Consider the following 23,304-nt stretch of genomic DNA (forward strand, 5'->3'; position numbering starts at 1 on the left):
TAGCTCTTGGGACAAATGATACATGGCAGTGTTCGGCACAAATTAGGTTATGCTTCCATTCTCTGGCTTCGGACCAATTCTGTCAGTGTTGGTGATGGTGAGCAAAGGTGCTTCCTTCGTCCACGAAGTACTAAAAAGTAATCCAGGATTGGTGGACTGTGGTAGCATACATATAGGCTTACTCATGGGATCCATCAATGGATTGCCCTTTTCAGAAACTTAAGTGTTGCTATTCATATGTCAGTGTTGTGTCCCTTTGATGTACAAGGATCTGGTGATGGTCCAAGATTTGTCCTGATTCTTTGTCTGTCTTGTGTTTGTGCTTGTACAACCAGCATAATTTTGGACATCACCTGCTGAGGCAAATTTTTTAATGGTTGATACAGGAAAGGGTACATTGCTTTTCAGTCACGTAGACTAAAATATGTTTAAGGACAAGATGGCAATGCTAATGGATGATGATATAATTTTCTTGGGAGTGGTGAGGGGGGTCCTGGGATTTTTTGGGGAAAATTATTTGTTTTTACAACAATATACTGGATGTCCTGAAAACAAATAGTCATAAAAATCAAGAAATGTTAGCTCATCTTCATCATATAATTGGAATATTGTTGAGTGCATCTTTAAATAACATCCAAACAAACAAGCAAATGACTAACGGGATCAGGTAGTCACGGACGTGGTTGATGCATGTCATCTTATCCCAATTGCATAGTTCGATACCTATGGTGTCAGTTGGTTGACCTGTCTGGACCAGACTCGATTATTTAGAGACTGCGGTCATATAGCTGGAATATTGTTAAGTGTAGCGATTAACAACAAACAAACAAACAAACAAACAACCAACCAGGAACACTCAGCTTTTGATATATTTGAGTGAGTGAGTGAGTTGGGTTTAACGCCACTTTTAACAGTATTCCAGTTATATCGCGGCGTGTCAGCTTAATGTGGGAGGAAAGCCTGAAGTGATGCAGGTCTTAGACGTTTACCACTTCGGTGAAACCCACGAGCACAGGTATGGTGCTGACAAACCTAGAAACATAATCGGGGCGAACTGGGATTCGAACCGACAATCATAGGTTTCTGGCGTGCCCAAGGGACGCAACTCTTCACAGCGAATCGCGGCGCTTTAGACGACCAGGCCACCCGTGCCCCCATGATATATTGGATATGGAGTATCATCATGACCTTAATTGCACAGACTAAAGTTCACATTATCAACCACTAGAGTTTCCATTCACACTTAATCTAAGCTCACATCAATAAAGCTGCAATAGTGCTGATTATGACATGAAACCCTCTTCTCCCATCCCATGTTACCAGAGATAAATGGAGAGAGAACTAAGCTGGATTCCTTAACCGTTCATAGAACATAGAACACGTGACCACAGGCACCACAAGACCATTGAAGATGTCCCAGCCACAAATAGCAGACATGTTTCTTTAGATCTGTCTTGTATCACAGGAGGAACTTACATTTGATCTTGTGTAAAATTAATATGGTACACGCTAGTTTGACCTTCAAATCCAGCTAGATTATACCACTGCATGGAAATCAATTTCTATGGATATAATGAAATCTTTTTTATTGACTTCACATGACTAGATCAAGCATGTTCATGAGTCGGTATATTAAGAAAACTGGGAGTAACTTCATTAAATGCCATTCATGTTCTGTGCTAACTTTTCTAATTCCGCCAATAGAACATGCTTTGAGAACTCCAACTGATTTTGATGTGGATTCCTATGATTTGAGGCATTGTGAAAGCAGGGCTCTTGAATAAGATGTTTCAAACATGATCAGAATAAAAGCTAAAAAATTGGAAGCATATTCCCTGAAAATTATGTTTAATAGGTTTGAATCAAGAGACTTTTCTACATGCAAAGTTTTCGGTTTTTTATGTGTTTGACATTGAAAGAGTTAAAGTCCTGAGGGCTTCAAGATAATGTTTTCATGCATTAAACATCCACCTGGATGTTGATAAAGTAAGGACTTCAATATCCTTGATCCATGATTTGAAATGGTGATACCTGGGAAATTTAACTGTTTATGAAGATTAAACTAACTCACTCACTCACTCACTCACTCACTCACTCACTCACTCACTCACTCACTCACTCACTCACTCACTCACTCACTCACTCACTCACTCACTCACTCACTCACTCACTCACTCGCTCACTTTTTCTTCCAAAATGCCAGCCAGAGTTGTATAACACTATGCAGCATTCTTTGGGACAACCTATCAAAGGGGAATAATTTGTTTGTTAATAAATCAGAAACCTTTAGAACAGAAATATCTTAACTTCACAAGTCGCCAAGCTTTATACAAAGTTAATGCTTTTGAATTTTGCTACATCGGACAATGAAGTGTCTCGTGTTAAGTTTATCACATATGCCTCTACACTTAAGAAGTAGACGCCGCCATTGATTTCTCCAGAGATTACATTTCTTCAACAAATGTAGTATAAAACTTAATTTTCTGTGAATGTAATAAATTAAATTTCCTACTTGACAGTGTCTCGAGAGACGACCACTATCCTTTGAAGGTGTTACTTGCTGTTTTATGCCTAAACAATGCAGACTAAATTCATTTGTGCCTTTTTGGCAATGAAATGGCAAAATGTCTGCTAGCATCCTTTGAGGCATTCATGTACCAGAGCTATGTACGAGTGTGATCTCTTGAACCTGTGGACATTATTAATAGATGGGTATATTTATTGATGCTGTACCCAAGCGGTTCGCCTTGTGTAACCAAGGCGAGAAGATTGTTATGAATTTGTCTTTACTTGTCCAGCCTCAGTACCGACTGGTTGTGCCATATTTCATAACGGAGACAGACCAATGTTCTGAATAAGGTGAACGCTTCCAGTATGAAGAATTAGATATTGGTTTGTTGAAAATGACTTTGTGAAGGTAGCAACATTTTCTTTTTCCACTTGGATAAGAAAATTATGTACCCATTGAATCTGTAAAGATTTCTATTCCCAAATGGATTTTGGGAACCATTCTTTGATAGTACCATCATACTTTATGTCTCCATTAAGTGGAGGTAAAGCAGTCGAGCATGAAAGAATTCTTGTCAAACAAACTTTTGTAATTCGTTTTCAAATATTTGGTCGTAGATCTATGTTGAATGGCAATAACTTGTCAGAATGAAGTCATCTTTAAGAGAATTGTCCTTTTCCTAGATATTCATAAACCATTTATGTGTGCTCATGAATCATAATCCAATTTTACTTTAGCAGAGATATCTATAGAGGTTTCATGATTCAATCCAATATTTTTTTACCAGTTCCTATATGTTGTTAAATAATGCTCATGAGAGAGAAGAATGGTTATCTAAATCCTCTTGGCTCGTATCGCTATTGATTTAACTACAAATTACTTTTGACTTTTCTTTATTCAATGATTATTTTTTTCGTGTTTATTTATTCCTAGAATTTTATAATGTGCAGTTTATATTCAATCTGTTTGATAGCTGGTATGACATTAGTTATCTGTTTGCTTAGTGGTGAGGTCAGGTAAAATGGTGAGGTCAGGTAAAATGGTGAGGTCAGGTAAAATAGTGAGATCAGGTGAAATGGTGAGGTTAGGTAAAATGGTGAGGTCAGGTAAAATGGTGAGGTCAGGTAAAATGGTGAGATCATGTAAAAAGGTGAGATCAGGTAAAATGGTGAGGTCAGGTGAAATGGGGTTTAAGTTTGTGTTCAAGACTATTGCACTTATATATAGTGACATGTGTGTAGCTGCTTGTTCAAGTCTGGACTAATGCCTGTTTCATAGTGCTAGCCCACTGAGATTACATGCCACAGTAGAACATGGATACCCCACTCAGACACAGTATACTGACTCCAACTGACCAGTCCTTGTCTATCCCCTTAATGCCAAAAGCCAGGCAGGGTAACAAGAAGTACCATCTTTTATTATCCTTTAGTATGATGGTACCAGGGGATGAAACCACCGACCTTCCGTTCGCTGGTCAGATGCTTTGTCCAAAAGACCACAGATGCAGCCTGACAGATGTGGATTAAGAAAGGGGATGGCTGTTTTGTTTCTAGTTAGGGCTAGGATGGGTAACTCGGGTACTCAGGTCGGGTGGGTCCTAGGTAGGACCTGGGTACCCACAGTACTACCCGGACCCGTGGTTAATCACATGACATATTGTTTAATGAAAAAAAATCACTAGAGCTCAGTGGTTACACTTCAAGTCGCTAATGTTCCCATTTCTTTATGATGATGCACACATTCCTTTTGACTTGTATATGTTTGAGGAAAGATAAAGCTTCAGTCAACTTCAGTGTACACATGATTTGATCGTTTCGTAAGAGACCATATATCTATTATATGGTCTCTGGTTTCATACATGTATCGAAACAGTTTTTGCCAGGGCTACAGTTAAACTATTCCCAATTGGACATTGTGTTCCCAACTCTTGAGACCTACAGTGGGTACACGGGTAGGGTCGGGTAATAGGGGTTTAGGTACCCGGGGAGTAAATTTGGACTTGTCCCAGCCCTGTTTCTAGTGATACGTCATACATGTTAGGGTATTGTTTGTGATAGTGACTTGAAATAAAACACAAAGCAGCCAGGCTCTTTCAATGACTAACCACTTTTTCCTAATATCTACAAATTGAAAAACAATATTCAATAACCACACATCTCTTTTTTTCATTCTTTTTATCATCCCTCAATTCTAAGATGTAACAAATTTATAATTTGCAACAGTTCTAAAAGCATTTAAAGTAGGACTCTGCTCCACAGTCTAGACAATGTAATTTGTGCTGTGTGTGAACTGGAGACATTGCCTGAAGATTAGTGCAATCATGGACTGTTAGATTGATCTATGTAACAGAATTTGAGTTAACTGAAAAACAAAATGAGTTTTGGATGACTTGAATGTAATTTGCTGGGATGGCCAATTTGCCAGTGCCTATTGCTCTCCCCCCCCCCCCCCCTTTTCAGTTGAATTTTTTTAAAAGGAATGCATGAGAAAGATGAGGATGAAATTGAGTTAGTGAAAATTTGTTGAATATGAATGCTTTCTTACTGTAACTTTGATGTAGCATTCCTCTCAACATCTGCTAAAGAGGGAGCCAACTGACTCAAAATCTGTCGGATCAGCAAAAACACCGAGCTGACTTGAGTTCAAGTCTTTAACAGGCTGATGTTGGAGGTGAGGTGAGGTGAGGTGAGGTGAGGTGAAATGGGGTTTAACATCGCGTCCAAGATTATTGCACTTATATAGTGCCGTGCATGTACGTGTGTCTGTGTGTGTGTGGCTGCTTGTACTAGTCAGGACTGATGCTGATTCAAAGTGCTAGCTCACTGAGATACCATGCTGCAGTTTAACATGAATATCCCACTCAGACACAGTATACTGACTCCGAGCCGACCAGTCCTTGTCTTAGCCCCTTAATGCCGAGTGCCAGACAGGGTAACAACAAGTACCATCTTTTGACGTCTTTTGGTATGACGCGGCCGGGGATCGAACCCCCAGACCTTCCTCTCTCCAGGCAGACACTCTATCACTGGACCACGGAGGCAGTCGGCAGATATTGGAAGAACATGAAGACATAGATCTTCTGTGGATAACAACTTCTTTATTGCGTGGAATGATGTTTCAGGCTACTTCTTGCTCTGTCACCAATGGTTTGTGTTTGAGACAAAATAATGATAGTACAATACATTGTCAAGATATATAATCAAGTCTTTCAAAAGCATTTAGAAGTGATACACACAAGGAAGAGAATTTATGGATGTCAACTTCTCTATTATGTATATGAGGAACACAACGTTTACTGTAAACAGGGAATTTTTTGCGACCGTTTTATTATTGCGAGTTTTGCGAACGAGACTCAATCGCAAAAATTAAAAACGCAAAAATAAGTATAAATAATACATACATACTTTATTCATTGCAACACGTCATCAAATGTTGAAATCATCAACCAGAACTACAAGTTACTCAATAAGTTAAAAACACAAATGAATGCAGAATGGTCACACAATACATCACAAATGACAGTGTAAACAGACCAGTTAGTGTCACTGTTACCTCACAGTAATTCTGCCTTCTTCCAACCTCGCTTGATTGCGTCAGTGTCCTTTGCAATTTTGTCCACACATGACATGACACTGAGTTAAGTCAATTATCGTATTTGATAATTGGTCGCAATCTCTTCCGGTCAACTTTCCGGCCAACTCAGAAAAACTAGCTTCGCAGAGAAGCAGTCTATTGTTTGGTACGCGAGGGGTCATCTCAACACGACAACTCGCAAAAATATCTCGTCGCAGTATTGTCTTTGGCGTGGTATTTGCAATATTTTAACGGCGCAGAAATAAAGCTGTTTACAGTATATATATATATGCTAACTCTATCAACACCTGATGAAGGAGTAAACATACACACCGAAACATTGTTCCTCATAATATAGAAGTTGACATCCATAAATTCTCTTCCTTAAGATATATAATAATTAGCTTCTGATTCAAGGACCAGAACTCTACATGCGGGAATGTCAAGTTTCTTATTCTATTCCATTCATCCTCTTCAAAGGATTTAGGATTCAACAATGAGAGCTGAATGGGAAGTTTCACATTAAGAAGTCTGGCAATGGTCAAACATATCTTAGAATGGCAGCATTAAGTTAGAATGTGTGTGGCAAGGGCACACATATCATCACAACAACATTAGAAAATGTTATCTATGGGCTTTGAAATATGTAAAATGTTCTAAAATCTTCAAGTGGCTCTTCTCAGGTCCGAGGCAGTAGAAATATATTCCACTGGAGCATTCAGATTCACTCCAGTCCTGGCCTTCTATTCAATCACTGGCTTCTCTACTTAATCACTCATTCAATACATCACTCACCGAGCACTACCTTTCTTCCAAAGCATGGATTCTTCCATCATCTCTGCTTCTGTCCACAGGCATGATCAAATCCTTAAGCTATAGATCCCTTTGGAAACTATCCATCAGTAGGATGTCTCTCCATCCATCCACTCAAACCATCCATCCACTCAACCACCTACCCACCCTCCCAACCAACCTGCCTCCTATTCATTCATTCATTCATTCATTCATTCATACTTATTTCAAACTCATTCATTCATTCCTACTTATTTCAAACTCATTTGATCATTCATTCATTCATTCATTCATTCATTCATTCATTCATTCATTCATTCCTACTTATTTCAAACTCATTCATTCATTCATTCATTCCTACTTATTTCAAACTCATTCATTCATTCATTCATTCATTCATACTTATTTCAAACTCATTCATTCATTCATTCATTCATCCATTCATTTCCCCCCAATTCATGTAAACCTTCACACACTCAATGAACACTAAATCTCATAACATAATGTCATACATGAAATATGAAAAACAGTTTCAAACTTTGATATCCAGACATACCAGGGTATCAGTGTTAGTCCCTAGAGGGTTAAAACCTTTCGCCAGGGCTTTAACCATACAACCCTCTAATTGGTGTAAACCATCTATAGCCTGTGGGCCAGTCTGAATCATAAATATTTGAATTCTTTGACCATTTCATAGTCTGGGTCACTTTGCTTGAGGCCTTATTGATGTCTACTACAAGATTACACGAAATCTGTCGTCAGCTTTGAGACAAGAGTTGCACTCTCAGCCCCCATTTATGTGGAAGGCACGAGAGGTCAGGCTAAATATATCTTAATTACTATCCTCCCAACTAACTGCTGTCCTAGACAAGCTAATTGGCGGTTAAAAGTCCATGAAACAAGTGGAAATGATCAGGTGCCACTAATGAACTATCTATGTCTATAGGTAAATGGTCACCTGTCTCCAGTCCTGTTCTAAGGTGTGGAATTTAACTCTTGTAGAATGAAAATACTGAACCCCTAGAGCAAAGCCAAACCTCCAATTGTCCAGTCCCAGATGACGTCTTTGGTCATTGTCCAACTTTGTTCTTGTAGGACTCTAATGACTTTAGTTGCGTCTGTGGAAGCTTCCAATATTATTTAAAGATGCCTTTGGTTTGCAGTTCCTTCCTTTAATAGGTACAAGATTTGTGAATGGTTAAGTGTTTCTCCTGATGTGTTTCTACTGAATGTATATCCCATCAAGGGAAAACCATTTGGTTGTCTTCCAATTCTTAGCATTAGTTAGTTGCTTCAGGAGTGAAGATGTTGTCTGCATGTACCGGTAAGTGATGGTTTTGCGAATGAGTTAGCTAGATATTCAAGAATATATTCAATTTCTTCGACATGATTATATGTTTCCAGTGATGACCATTTATTGAATCTTTCCATCAGAAGAAAACTGACCTTTGTCCAACTGTGACTTGCACTGGTCATTCATATTTCAACTGGAGAGATATTTTAGAGGTGTTGATCTGTTATGAGTGCACAGTTAAAAATTACACATTGACTGGCAATTTACCCCTGGGCTCAAACTTATATCCATAATTTTCTCCACACAAAAAATGAGTTGCAATACATCCTAAAATATCAATGATATTCTTAACAATTTCCAACACATGAGAACATTAAACACAACTCATTTATAATTTTCCTAAAAATAACATTGTTGGGATTCACAACACTGGCAAAGAATCACTTGAAATGCCCATCAGAATGTCTACCGCATTTAGTCAGACAGCACCTCTCAGTGGGATGCAGAATCTGTTTTATCAAATTACCCAAGATGTGATCACCTCGATGGCAGTTGCTGTCCTTTGTTAAAGACCAGACAAGCCTAGAGTTTTGACCTGCCTGTCTCCAGTCTGTGATGGCTGCTTTAGTGCATGTCTTGTTAGACAAGATAATGCTGTAAATTCAAGACTCTCCACCTTAGGAACCAATAGGGACCATGCTTCAAATCCACAACTTCATGAATTGTTGGACGTGGTTTGAATAAACGATCTTTGTAACAAGATACATGTTAGTAAACTTTATCCCCCCAGCTTCCCAATGATGTATTAGATAAGCCTGTTGATTCCAGTGAGTTGAAGTTGAGGTTCCAGTTAGTTTGCTGTGTTTGTCATTGACTTTGTATACATTGTTAAAAGTATTCACATTGCTCAGATGAACTCCTATCAAAAACATGTATGGAATATGGAATTTCACCAGGTGTATTTGGGAGATGCTTTTTTCAGGAGTTTGTACAGATCATACCAGATCATTTCATTGATGTTTTACTCAGACTCTGAAAGATATATACAGTCAAAATTGGCGTTTTTCCTTATCAGTATCCTGGAAACTATCAAGTTATTCCCTCTTTGAAAACAGCTTCTAAATATTTTATCCGTTAACCAAGTTTACAGAAATTTGTTTCGTTAATGTCAAGAAAGAATGTAGTAATGACAAAAAACCTGTCAATGTACATATTGCATGCTATGACGCTAAGAAGTTCCACATGTGTTAGCTTATAAATGTATGTATACCCATTACTGTATAACATGTACTATAGGCCTATGGCCTCTCACCTTCCCGAGGCAAGAGAGAAAACTGACTATAAAAGTCCAGTTTCCACCCTTACCGAACTAGGCTGGTATTATGGAGTTATATTTTGGCTGGACTAACGAGTCTATGTATAGTCCAATCAAAATCATGCAACGAAATGGAAATCCGGTTCGTAAATCGAAATTTCGGTTGATTTACAGGATTTGCAAAGCATGTGCACCACAAACTTGTTGTCAACAAACCTTTTCATGTTTTTAATCAAGGTGCTTTCTTGATTTGATACACTTCGCGATGTAAGACCCATTTTATCACAATATAGATCTTTATTATCGATCAGATCGTCTTGACTGGGTGCCACCATTTTGTTTGAAACAAATGCAGCTGATGGAATCTGATTGGTCCATAGGAGAGTCTAAGAAGGGACATAACTTGTAATAGCCACTGGTGGCGCTATGATCAAGCCCAGGAATTCCAGCCTTGTTTGGCAAGGGTGGAAACTGGACTTTTTTACCAGTTAGTTAACTCTCTTGCCTCAGGAAGATGATGGCCTCTCAATATTATTACAAAACACATATTGAGTTTGTATTGCACCAAGGGGATGTCTCTCTTCGTCTCGTGTGGTACAGTAGGCCAGTGGTATAGTGTTTGTTAATCATGCTGAGGACCTAGGTTTGATTACAATAAGGTTCTAAAAGTGGTGTAAAATAACGTGACAAAAACCTTTTCCATAATCATAAAAAATATCTTCTAAAAGCAGAGTTGATTTTACAAATATGACTATATCATGAACATGTGTGTATGAATCACTATAAAATATAAATGATACCAGGTGTTTGGTAAAAGGTGAGCGTATCCAGACCAACTGGTGGCACCCATCACAGGCACATGTGGTTCAAGTAAAACAAATAATACAACTTTAACTGCATGAAATGTTTAGGAGCTTACTTTGCCACACACAAAAAAACTTCTTACATGTAAAGATAAAACAATGCCAGACAATAATTAGTTTTGATTATCTACCGATTCCATTGGGCAAAAAGCATAGAAATGCTTCATCCTCCATGTCTTTTGTCACTTGTCACTTGTCACTTTTCACAAACATCTGACACAGTACAATTTAAAATGTTTCCATCTCAATTGTGAACAGACACACAGAAAGTGTTATTCACATCTTTTATAATTCAGGAAATAATTTCTTTTGTAGGCAATGTAAGCCCAAAAAATTGGTCAATTTATTATGTGTTTTATTCTAATACATCAATATGATCAATATGTTTCAAACAGTATGCATTCCATCTCATTAAAAATAGAATTTTCTGTTTTTCAGATGTGAACAAAGATTTGTTTGTGATGTATTTTTCTCTTGTAAACCTGTTATTTGGTTGTGACATTATACATAAGATATGCTGGAGAGTGTCCCTAATTGTCGTGCCACATTTGATTGAATCACATCTCAAATGCCAATAATTTGCCCACAAATAAGTTTGAAGTGTCATCCCCATTGCCATTCATTTTGCAATTGTGGTCATTTTCTTGTCCAAACTTGTAGAGAAATTGCATTACAATAAAAGAAATAAAATATCATTTTCTGAGTAAACCCCTTTCTTGCCTCTTTCATAATGATACCATGCTATCCTTGACACGGACAAAATATATTGTGTTGTGATAAGTTTAACATAATGGGTAGCAGGTGCAACACATCAAATTTGATAGAAGTTGTTGCCATAACACAGATGTGATAATTTCTCACAGGAGGTGTAAGAAGCAACATTTTTTTAAAAAACTGGTGTATTATCAGTCTAAAACTCTGCCCAACAAATGAATTTTAGAGAATAATAGATAACAGATATAAAAATATTCATGAATTATTCAAAAGGCAAACGGAAAGTAAAGTGGCACAATAGTATACTTTTAGCTATCTGCTTCAATTGGAAATAAATTGTCTTGTTGGTAACCGTGGCAACAACTGGATGATTACTTAGTCCTTGACAAAGCTGGAAAATATATATACTAGCCATATAAAGAAACTGTGCACGGAGAAAATATATTCTGGATTGAAATACAACACAGCAAGAACCAAATGATGCAGACACTGTAGCAGCTGAATGATCGGACCATAAGAAAATGTCAACAGGACCTGAACAACATCTGTTACGATGACGTCAGAAGATCAAAATGGAGTATGGGGTCAAACGACAAAGTCACAATGTCAATAACGGGTATGACCACCCTGTGCGTGAATCACAGCAGTGCATCGGCAATGCATGGAGTCCATCAAATGGGCATGGAAGGCCTGGGGAATGGCCCGCCATATCCTCCTCAAATCCTGTGCCAAGTCACGGACGTTATCTGGAGGATGTGGAAGACGATGCAGACGGCGCTCCATTTCATCCCACACATGCTCTATTGGGGAGAGATCTGGAGAATTTGCAGGCCATGGCAGTAACATGACATTGTTATGGTGAAGGAAATCCATTGCGACCCTAGCCGTGTGAGGATGAAGGTTGTCCTGTTGAAATGTCAATCTCGGGCCATGACGTTGCAGGAAAGGAATGACCACAGGCCTCAGAATCTGATCTCTGTAGCCAACACCGGTGAGATTGCCCTGAACAACCACCAAAGGGGTTCGGTGCCGTGCTGTTATCCCACCCCAAATAATCACAGAGCCACCTCCAAAACGATTCCTCTCCACAATACAGTTGCGTGCATAACGTTCTCCCAAACGCCGGTAGACACGTTGGCTCCCGTCACTGTGGGAAATGTTGAACCTCGATTCATCTGTAAAGACAACATTTCTCAACCATATTCGATGTTGGCGAACATGATTTCGATACCATATTAGACGGTTGACTCGATGACAGTGTGTCAGGAATGGACGTAGGGCAGGGCGTCGTGACAGTCCTGACAGTGTTGGGATGGATACGGCGCAGTCCAGGAATTGTCTGGGACGTCGTTACTGCCGTTTGGAACCTGTGTCGGAGATGTGTAACTCGATTCCATCTGTCCTGTCTTGGCGTCGTTACTCGGGGACGTCCTGAACGTGGGTGGTCGGCAACGTCATTCGTGTTCTGATAACGCCTCACCAATGCCGATATCGTGTTACGATGGCATTGGAAATGTGTTTCCACCTGTTGTTGCCTCATTCCCGCTCGGATCATTCCAATGGCTTCATGATGCTGTGCAGCTGTCAATCTTGGCATGATTTGCTTGTGATATGCTTGTGTCTGCGCCTGAGAAGTTTTGAATTTTTAAATGACCACAGATCATGCTTTCCAAAGTGACAGCGAATTTTGAGTTGCACATGCTGTGTACAGCTGCACAGGATGCACGTGCAGTAAAACATTGCACGTCCATATAGGCCCCCATCAATGACGTCATATCGCATGGCACGTGCATGAGCGTTTGAATGTCTCCAATAATTGCTGTGTTCAAACCTATATTTCATATATGGACGGTGTGCCCTTATATCTATATTCTCTCTGTGCACAGTTTCTTTATGTGGCTAGTATAGAATCTGCACTTTTGTATTCACTGAAGGTCATTGAAGAACTTATCACCCTTCTGTCTGTTTGTTTTCCTTTGTGAAGGGAATTTGAAGATAATGGCCCTATCATGAAACCTAATGTGTGCTGTACCCGTTGAAGAAACCATTTACTTGGTATACCATATTTGCCATAATAAGCGTCAAGGGTGCTTTGAAAATTGACAAATGGGTGCATGATAAAACCATACACAATGAGTTAAATTTGTTTTCAGAGATCGGTTTGGAGTGATGAAACTGAGTTGACAATCAAACGGAATCATTTTTGATAATAGCCACTTGGCAATTATACACCCATTCTTATCACTGAAGAACACTGCAAACAAACTGTATGTTTAAGAAATATTAGAATATGTGGTACAAAGCATTTCTCCCTCAGATGGTGATGTAACCGGGGATGCAGGTCTCATACCCACCTGTACTTCCTTTTTTAACACCTTTGATTTATTAGAAAAAATTCAAAATACATTAACATTTTTTTGTTTCTTACAAAATTATTTCCATATGTTGTGCATTAAATTTTAGTAATATTAAGTGGATTCCCCTCATTTCCAAAAGCTGTGCTTGCTCCTCGTGCCATATAGTCTTCCTTGGTAATTCTGATGCATTGTCAGTATACTGTGAGAGGGCCTGACATTTGAACCAAGTGTCACCTACTCCCTCTGTTGTCCAAGTCTTGCCTGGTCCTCCATGTGGGATATTTGCTGAGACACTGTTTGAGGTGTAGGTGTGAGAGGTGAAATTTAAACTTGATAAGGCCATTCCAGGAGGTGTTGATTGCTTCTGTCAGTGGTCACTTGAACTGGCTGACCACACTGGTGGGAGACTGAAAGATGGTCAGTGAGTCAAAGTTGAAGGTATAAAACCTAAACATGTGGCTGATGGGTGTCACAATGGAATTCCCTTTCTGCTCACGCCAGCAGCACAGCATATTTCTGAGTGCGGTGTTAAACATCAGGGAAACAAACAAATTTCATATTTACATATTGAGATTACATCTAAATTATGTGAGAAACCAGCATAACTCATTCATCATCATCATCATCATCATCATCATCATCATCATCCAGTCAATTAACCTGGGTTTCATATTGCAAGTCTTTTGATTACTGATTACATAGTGTTTTGAATATCAGCGGTATCGTAGTCACAAATCCCCGCGGAGCGACTATTTGCAATCGGAGCAATAATACAGTCTGAGGCATTATTGAGGTCTGTGTTGGACTATTTCCTCACGCCTCGTACGTTTCTCAGCACGGGTGTGGGATTATCCTGTCATGATTTGGAATATTGCTTTCTTGCATACGGTAGTCTTGCCTTTTCCCTCCTGAAATCTCACTGAGGTGATACCGAGTGACAAAAACATTCTGCTCAGTTCTGCTGTGGACACTTCACAATTCTCTCTTAAAATATCATTTGCAAGAGAATTGATAGTTCAAGCATTTTGACACTGGAAAACTGATTTGTCTAAACATATTTCAATATGAGCCACACTGACGGATTTTCTCTGAAACAGGGATTTTTTTCCATTTCATTGTCAAGACCTGATGGATAGTATAACTATCTTTTGATTGTTTTCAATATCTTCAGATGCTGGGTAAAAGGAAGAATTATGTTTGTTGTTTGTTGTTAACGCCTCACTCAGCAATATTCCAGCTATTTGATGGCGTCTGTAAAAAAACCCGAATCTGGACCAAACAATCTTGTGATTGATATCATGTGCATCAATCCACGCAATTAGGATACGATGATATACATCAACCAAGTCAGTAAGCCTGACCACCTGATCCAATTAGTCACCTTTTACGACAAGCATGGATGCCTTTTACATCAAGCATGGGTTGCTGAAGAACTATTCTAACCCGGATCTTCACGGGTTGTATAAACGTAATGAAGGATTATGATCATCACAGGACATCAAATAGGTGACTGTCATTGCTTGTAAAATAGTAGAATATTTTAGAATTATAATAGGAAAGTATTGATCATTTTAAATGATTTATTGATCAGAGGTCATCAAAGAAATGTTGTCATTCAATGTTTCTCCATTGAGATCCAGGTGAGATGGGTCTTCAGCTGCCCTTGTTTGTTGTAAGAGGGATCAGATGGTCAGTCTTGATGACTTGGTTGATGCATGTCATCGTATTCCAGTTGCGTAGATTGATGCTTTACAGACCGCCCATGGCTTGAATATTGCTGAGTGCGGCGTTAAACAACAAACAAACAAACAAACCCTGAAATTTGAAGGCTGCCCATCAAGCTTATATGGCATGAGGGGTGGTCAGGTAGCCTAGTGGTTAAAGCGTTTGCTTGTCATGCCGAAGACCCAGGTTCGATTCTCGACATGGGTACAATGTGTGAAGCCCATTTCTGGTGTCCCTCGCCGTGATATTGCTAGAATATTGCTAAAAGCGGCGTAAAACCATATTCACTCACTCACTCACTCCCTTATATGGCATGAAAGGGATACTGGTGATCCTGTCTTCCCCAGGGTTATCACAGAGTGTGATATAGATGTGATTATGTTAACACTACCCTGTATGTTTAGAGAGCTATGAAACATAGTCAGATGTCAACATGAAGCATTTTACAAACACATTAACAGAGACACTGAGTTAAATTTTAATGTTTAGAATTCATGCAGTCATCCTTTTTGTCTGTCTTATTGATTGAAGAAAAAAAAAATTCTTGATCAGCTCAAGTTGTTTTTTTAACAACAATCAAAATGGTTTCATGTCAATTGGTTTCATGTCAACTGGTTTCATGTCAACTAGTTTTATGTATCATTGTCAAACTTCCGTGCACTCAACAAGTGGGACAGGCAGTCGTGTACAATAAATATCCAGTAAATGTGCTGTTTATGGAGACAAAATAGTAAAATACCGATATTCAGAGAAACAGGGAGGACTTTGTGTTTTATCACTGGCAGGGGAATTTGTTTTTGTGCACGGCTTTACTGGATGCACAATATTGTGTCCTGTACCCCATGTAAATTGAGGATGCATGCAAATAACTTCCGTAGTGAGTCCTATGGGACACAAAAAGGGAGGGTTATTGGAATCATTAAATTCATCAACATTGTTGAAGTACTGGTGAGAAATACATTCAGGGTAAGGAAGAGACTGGTTGGCTTGGAGTCTGTATGCAGTGTCTGAGTTGGGTATCCATGTTCATCTATGGCATGGTATCTCAGTGTACTTAGTATAATAAAACCGGCATGAATCAAGATTTTTATAAGCAGGCACTTGCATGCACACACACTTGCATGCACACACACTTGCATGCATGTCGCTGTATAACTGCAATAAACTTGAATGAGAAGTTAAACCCAATTTCACCTTCACCGCCTCATTTGTCTGGGGGTACAATGTGTGAAGCCCATTTCTGGTGTCCCCTGCCATGATATTGCTGGAATATTGCTAAAAGCGGCGTAAAAACCATACTCACTCACTCACTCATTTGTCTGGACCCTGTTAATCTGGAAACTTCCTTGTCAGACTATTATTGTTATGTCTAATTATATTGAAATGAAATTACTCCTTTATAATCTTTTGTTGATCCAGAAATTTGTTAATCAAGTTTCACAGACCCATCAAACCTTGTACATGCAGAATTAAATAGGAAATCCCACTTATTTCACAATTACTGCCAGGAACATCAAATAGTATTCAAGTGACATTGCTCAGGAAAAATAATTCTTTTGTGCAAAAATTTGTTAATCCAGACAAATTCACTGGAAATTGTATTGTTTGCATTCGCAGTTTTTCTGGAATATATTATCAAATGTCATGTGCACTGGAATGTGTGACAGACATTCACTGGAATATGTGACAAACATGCACTGGAATGTGTCAAACACATGCACTTGAATATGTGACAAACATGCACTAGAATGTGTGACAAACATGCACTAGAATATGTGACAAACATGCAATAGAATGTGTGACAAACATGCACTAGAATATGTGACAAACATGCACTAGAATGTGTGACAAACATGCACTGGAATGTGTGACAGACATGCACTAGAATGTGTGACAAACATGCACTGGAATGTGTGACAAACACGCACTGGAATGTGTGACAGACATGCACTGGAATGTGTGACAAACATGCACTAGAATATGTGACAAACATGCACTAGAATATGTGACAAACATGCACTAGAATATGTGACAAACATATGCACTAGAATGTGTGACAAACATGTGCTGGAATGTTTTACAAACAGGCACTGGAATGTGTGACAGACATGCACTAGAATGTGTGACAAACATGCACTGGAATGTGTGACAAATATGCACTGGAATGTGTGACAAACATGCACTAGAATATGTGACAAACATGTACTGGAATGTGTGACAAACATGCACTAGAATGTGTGACAGACATGCACTAGAATGTGTGACAAACATGTACTGGAATGTTTTACAAACAGGTACTAGAATGTGTGACAAATATGCACTGGAATGTGTGACAGACATGCACTAGAATGTGTGACAAACATGTACTGGAATGTGTGACAAACATGCACTAGAATGTGTGACAAACATGTACTGGAATGTGTGACAAACATGCACTAGAATGTGTGACAAACATGAAATGGAATGTGTGACAGACATGTGCTGGAATGTGTGACAAACATGCACTAGAATGTGTGACAAACATGCACTGGAATGTGTGACAAATATGCACTGGAATGTGTGACAAACAGGCACTGGAATGTTTGACAAACAGGCACTGGAATGTTTTACAAACAGGCAATGGAATGTGTGACAAATATTCACTAGAATGTGTGACAAACATGTGCGGGAATGTTTGACAAACAGGCACTGGAATGTGTGACAAACATATGCACTGGAATGAAATAAAGGCCTTCTGTTTAGTAGGAGCATCAACAAGTTTCTACTTGACACTTGTGGTAGACAAATGTTTTATCAAGGCTATAAACTCTGCCATTTAGCTAGTCTCCTTGGAATGTAGGAATGCTTTGAAAAACATTTGAAGAGTAGAGCTGACTTTCCATCGATCATGTGGTTGGAACTAAACAGAAAGTTGTAGTAAAAGAACATGTAAATGTGATAAGTTGAGGGGAAAAACCTTGCCTGGCCTTGAAAAGCTTCTAAGCAATCCAGATATGTGGACCCCAAATTCCCAAGATCAACCCCAACTGTTAAATCTCACACACTATAATTATCATGGCACCTCCCAAGCATATTTCCATTGATAATTGCAGAGCAGACGAATTACAATGGGAGAAATTCCAAGTCCCTCGGGATCCATTAATCACCAAAGACGTAGATCAGGCTTGATTGTAGGGGTCGAAATGGTCCTGAGAGATCGCTTTTAGGTTGACTTTAATTATCACCAGAAAAGGAAATGAATAATTGACTTGGATTATAACACATTCTTTGACTTGGGAACTTAGACTTTGGGTCATGTTTTTTCTTTAGGAAGGGAATCGGTATCAGTATTTTTTGCTAGACAGTGGTCGGATGTGATTACAGTAAATTGTATTATTGGTGCTCCGTCTTTGGTGTTTGGGTTGGAAGCTGTTGAAACGTCCATCACTCAGTTGGCCAGGAGAGTTATGTATTTGTGTGTTAACTGTTCTTGTAGAATGGGGCAGGGTTCAATCTTCCCTGGAACACACAGGTGGCCATCTTGACCGGTGCTATTATGAAAACACTGACCAAATAAACACAACAAATGTGTTATTGTAGAAGTATGGGCTATGACTGTCTATTCTCTATCTGGCCACACAACCATGAACGGCATAAGAAAGAGAATTTATGGATGTCATCCTCTTTATTATGAGGAAAACAACATTTCGGGGTACCGTATTGGACATAATAAGCGCCCAGGGCGCTTTCAAAATCAGAAATAGGGGGCTCTTATTAGAATATTATTTTGGTGAAAAACAACAGAGTTGAAAGAACGTAAATTTTCGTTTATGTTGACAGCCTGATATGTTTATATGCGACAGATATATTTTTTCCAGAATTTAATGTCCTATAATTAAGGGTGCGTATAACACACGTATTACATAACAAATTCAATCGAAAGGGGTGCTAATTGGGATTGTTCACTAGCCAATTGTTTAGCAAATATCGCCGTGGGCGCTTATTAGAGCGGGGCGCTTATTCCATCGAATATGGTATATGCTTACTCCTTCATCAGGTGATTGAAGGAGTAAGTATATACTCCAAAACGTGTTCCTCATTATAAAGAAGTTGACACCCGTACATTCTCTACCTTATGTGTGTCACTTCTAAATGCCATTCAAAGACATAATGAACAGCATGTATAAAAAAAACCCAGGGAAATTTGAGAATTGTAGATGATAAATTTTGGTTTCCAGGAATTAGAAGATAACTATGCAACACGTACTGGTCAGGTCAAGTATATAAGTAGATTACTGTCTGGGCAACATTTCGCTGGTATTTGTATAGTGGGCCAGCGTACTTGTGAACCCCCATGGGATTGGCTTTGTGGAATTTGTAAGATGAACTCGTCTACAGGAGGATTTCAGTTGATCAGATTATGAATTGTTATTGGACTTAAAAGGGGCTTATTGCAGACTGTGATATATTATGGGTTGTTGTAGATCTTTCAGGAGAATGTACATTCATCTTATATAGGACTATAAGGGCCTTGCAATGAACTGATATAGGACTTTTAGGGGAAACACAGTTAACTGGTTTGGGAATTTAAAGGGAACACAGTGAACTGGTTTGGGACTTTTAGGTGCACACAATGAACTGATAGGGATTTTATGGTAATTAAAACATTATGAGTTGCTGGACAATTTCATGTGAACATACTGACTCCTTGTGAAGTCCCGCCATTATGGGATGATAGATGACCACAAGGGCATTGGTCGATGGTCACTGTTTTCCTGCAAAGGGATCTGCTATAATGACTATAGGATTTGGAGATGGTGTATCTAAGTCACTGATACACTCCAAATGGATCTTTGAGACCTTGATCTGTCAATTGATTCACATATAAGACTGAAGACAGATTGAATAGGACCTCCTCCATGGTCTTGTGGTAGAGCGTCCGCCTGAAGAGTGGAAGGACCAGGGTTCGATCCAGGGCCGTGTCATGCCAAAAGACGTTAAAAGATGGTACTTGTTGTTATCCTGTCTGGCGCTCGGCATTAAGAGGCTAAAACATGGACTGGTTGGCTTGGAGTCAGTATACTGTATCTGAGTGGGGTATTCATGTTAAACTGCGGCATAGTATCTCAGTAGGTTAGCACTATAAATCGGCATCTGTCCGGACTAGTACAAACAACCACACACACACACATGTGCATGCACGTCACTATATATAAGTACAATATATCTTGGGCGCGTCGTTAAACCCAATTTCACCTCATCCCACCAGATTGAATAGAATGCATAGACCAGTAAGATAGATCCAGACCTTTATTTGACAACAGTTGTATTCATACAGATTCTTACTTTTGAAATTAGTTCACAGTTACAGATGGAACTGGTTCACATTGATGGCTGACATTCAGTGACTTAGGTTCACTTGTACAGCTGGTCCCCAGTGAGACAGGTTCACTGTTACAGTTTGTGTCATTATGAAATTGGTTCACTGACGTATAGAACTTGCATTTGTCTGTTACGACCCTTCTGCAAATGCCAAGACTTTAATTGACCATGATGGAACTTCTAAAGTACAAGACAATAATAGACATGGTTTGGACTGGTATAGAAATACAAGATGGTTGGCACCAGTGTAAGTCTTCGGATTTAGTTGGCAGAAATGATGTCACGGGTTTGTCTTATATATATGTGATAAATACCAGCCAGGGGTCTTGATGGTTGGATGCAGAAACTAGGGACCAGATAGGAGAAAGTTATGCATGACTGTTACAAGAACTCAGCTCAGTGGGAGGTGTGTGTTTCGGAATTGTTGTGGCACTTCAGAGAGGCATGACAGTCTCTGGAGAAACATTTGACCATATGGATTGATGGGTATTTGTTCAATATTCTGTAAACAGTCAGTGATCCTCACATCAAACAGCATAATTTCAACATTTAAGTCACTTCAATGTATTGAAAAAAACATTTTCACTCACCTACAAACACATGTGCATATAATGGAGTTAGTTGGTCATGTCAGGTTATTCCCTGCAGGATTAAATGACAAATACGTTACTAAAGTTGCACTTCAGAAGATTAACTTAAAAAATTATAACGTTCAGTGAAATAGGTTGTGCACTATTGTGTCGACACATTCTATACAAATGCTGTGCTGCCTCATTAACACAATTGTACAGGTTACGTAAAAACTGACATCAATATTTTTTTACGCTTATGGAGGTAGAAGTGTTAAACAAAGTGTGTGAATCCGCACATCAGATATACGCAAAGTGTGCACATTTTTTTACGTTTAAAACGCAAAACATATTAAAGTCAGCTTATACCATTGTCATGTTTTCAGACTTTCAGGTTTTATATAGTATTTGATGCACAGGAAATGTGAAACACGTGGTTTTCTGAGTATGAAGATACATGTAGCAGGTGATCTACTCTGCCTTTCATGTTCCCTCTTAAGCCACAGCTTGACTAAACCTTGCACGATTCACGAAATTTTGATCACCATGCATAATTGTACACCTACCGTTCCAAAGCTTGAGAAATCAAATGAGTAGCACAGAATTGTGTTGCCCTATGAAAACTTGCTACAGTTTAAAGGTCAGTTTGTGAAACAGTTAGGATCGATTGCATGGTGATTGACTTTTTCAACCTGACCATGTCCTCTTGTGTGTACTGTCGATTTCACGTCAATTTCGCAACCATTGCATCAGGCTTATAATCACATCCATATGATGAAAATACCTTTGGGAATTTTAGAATGAATTTCTTCATGATTGGACATTTATTTTGAATGCAAAATCATTTGACATGCTGGTCATAAAGTAATCAATTTTCTCCCAGCTGTCAAGATGATTGACAGGTTGTTGAAAACAATATTTCATGTGTCAGTATCTCTCAAAGTAAGATGACATGTACATTTCATCTACTTTCTATCATACATGAACCTGCAGGAAATAAACTAAATTATACTCTTTAACACTGAAAAGTCTTCAAAAGAATTCTCTTTTTCTTTTATCACAAGGTGTTACTCCAATGTTCATCCCCTTATTCATTTCAAATTTCATGTTTAATTATTTCTTCCAAATATTACATGAATTCTATTTGCTCACAATGTAAGGACCTTGATGTGACAAAGCATCGTAAAAATACAATGTCATATGTCAATTACGACTAGAACCCAGATGCAAATATTTTATTAATCATTTCCTTGGGGATGGCAAATACATTTGTTTCCATGCTTTGTCTGAGCTACTAATGTAACCTCTTGCTTCCCAGGAACATTCGGATTAGGAATTGTTATTTATCTTGTCCAGCCTTGGCGCATTTCATCATTATCAACAATTCTTTGAAGCTCTTGAGAAAAAGATCAAAATATGCACAAGCATGATAACTTCAGTTCTGGCTTTTCTCGACGCACTTTTAAAAGTGCGTGCTCAATTTGATTGGAAAAGGCTGGATTTGACACTCGCTTCCATGCTGTCGTCAGAATCTTTCAAATGAGCTGTACAGATTGTGTTTCTTCTCCACCGAATGGCACTGGCATGTGTTAGCTCTGATCCTTTCAAATTGCCTTTTCCTGACTTGGACGGAAGGTGGATTTTAAGGGGAATTTATTTAACCTTGGTCTTCTTTCGTGTAATGATTTTTTTTCATTTGGCCACAGATATCGCCACATATGGTGGCTTATAGCACAGATGCATGTGTCATCTTTTCCGTGACTATACTTATCCAGATTGGATTTAGAAACGATCTGGTGAATAAATTTGAATCTCAATTTAAGGAAGAGAATTTATTTGGTATTTGTTCAAATCCACATCTCACCATATCAGACTTGCCTTTGCAGACAGTATGGCCTTCAGAGTGGTTACATGTTCTGGTAAAAGATTGTTTTCATATGTTCAATTGATTGTTGGCTATCAAAGTATGTAGATTTTAAAAGATACTGTTTGACATTTTGCTGCTGGTAGGGCAGGACATGCTTACACTTTTCGTGAACACCTGGTGTCATCCCTACTACATGTACATTCATATAATTTTCATTGATCTTTTGCCTTTATGCCCATGGAATCTGTTTTTGGTGACTAGTTGGTCTCTGGTGTTGATGTTTATAATTTAATACTTCCATTATGAAAATATTTTTTCATCACAATGCAAGATGCAGCACAAGCTGAAGTCACGACAAGTAAAAT

The 23,304-nt window shown here is 38.7% G+C and overlaps 1 protein-coding gene across 6 annotated transcripts in view; it reads left to right on the top strand.

The window, feature by feature from the left end:
• The window catches only part of LOC139473673 (suppressor of lurcher protein 1-like), a 426,338-nt gene that overhangs the window by 295,071 nt on the left and 107,963 nt on the right, over positions 1-23,304 (top strand). The gene's annotated exons all lie outside the window — the stretch shown is intronic.

The sequence above is a fragment of the Haliotis cracherodii genome, unplaced genomic scaffold, assembly GCF_022045235.1.
Source record: "Haliotis cracherodii isolate W230 unplaced genomic scaffold, xgHalCrac1.p SCAF_3, whole genome shotgun sequence".
NCBI classification, from domain to species: Eukaryota; Metazoa; Mollusca; class Gastropoda; order Lepetellida; family Haliotidae; genus Haliotis; species Haliotis cracherodii.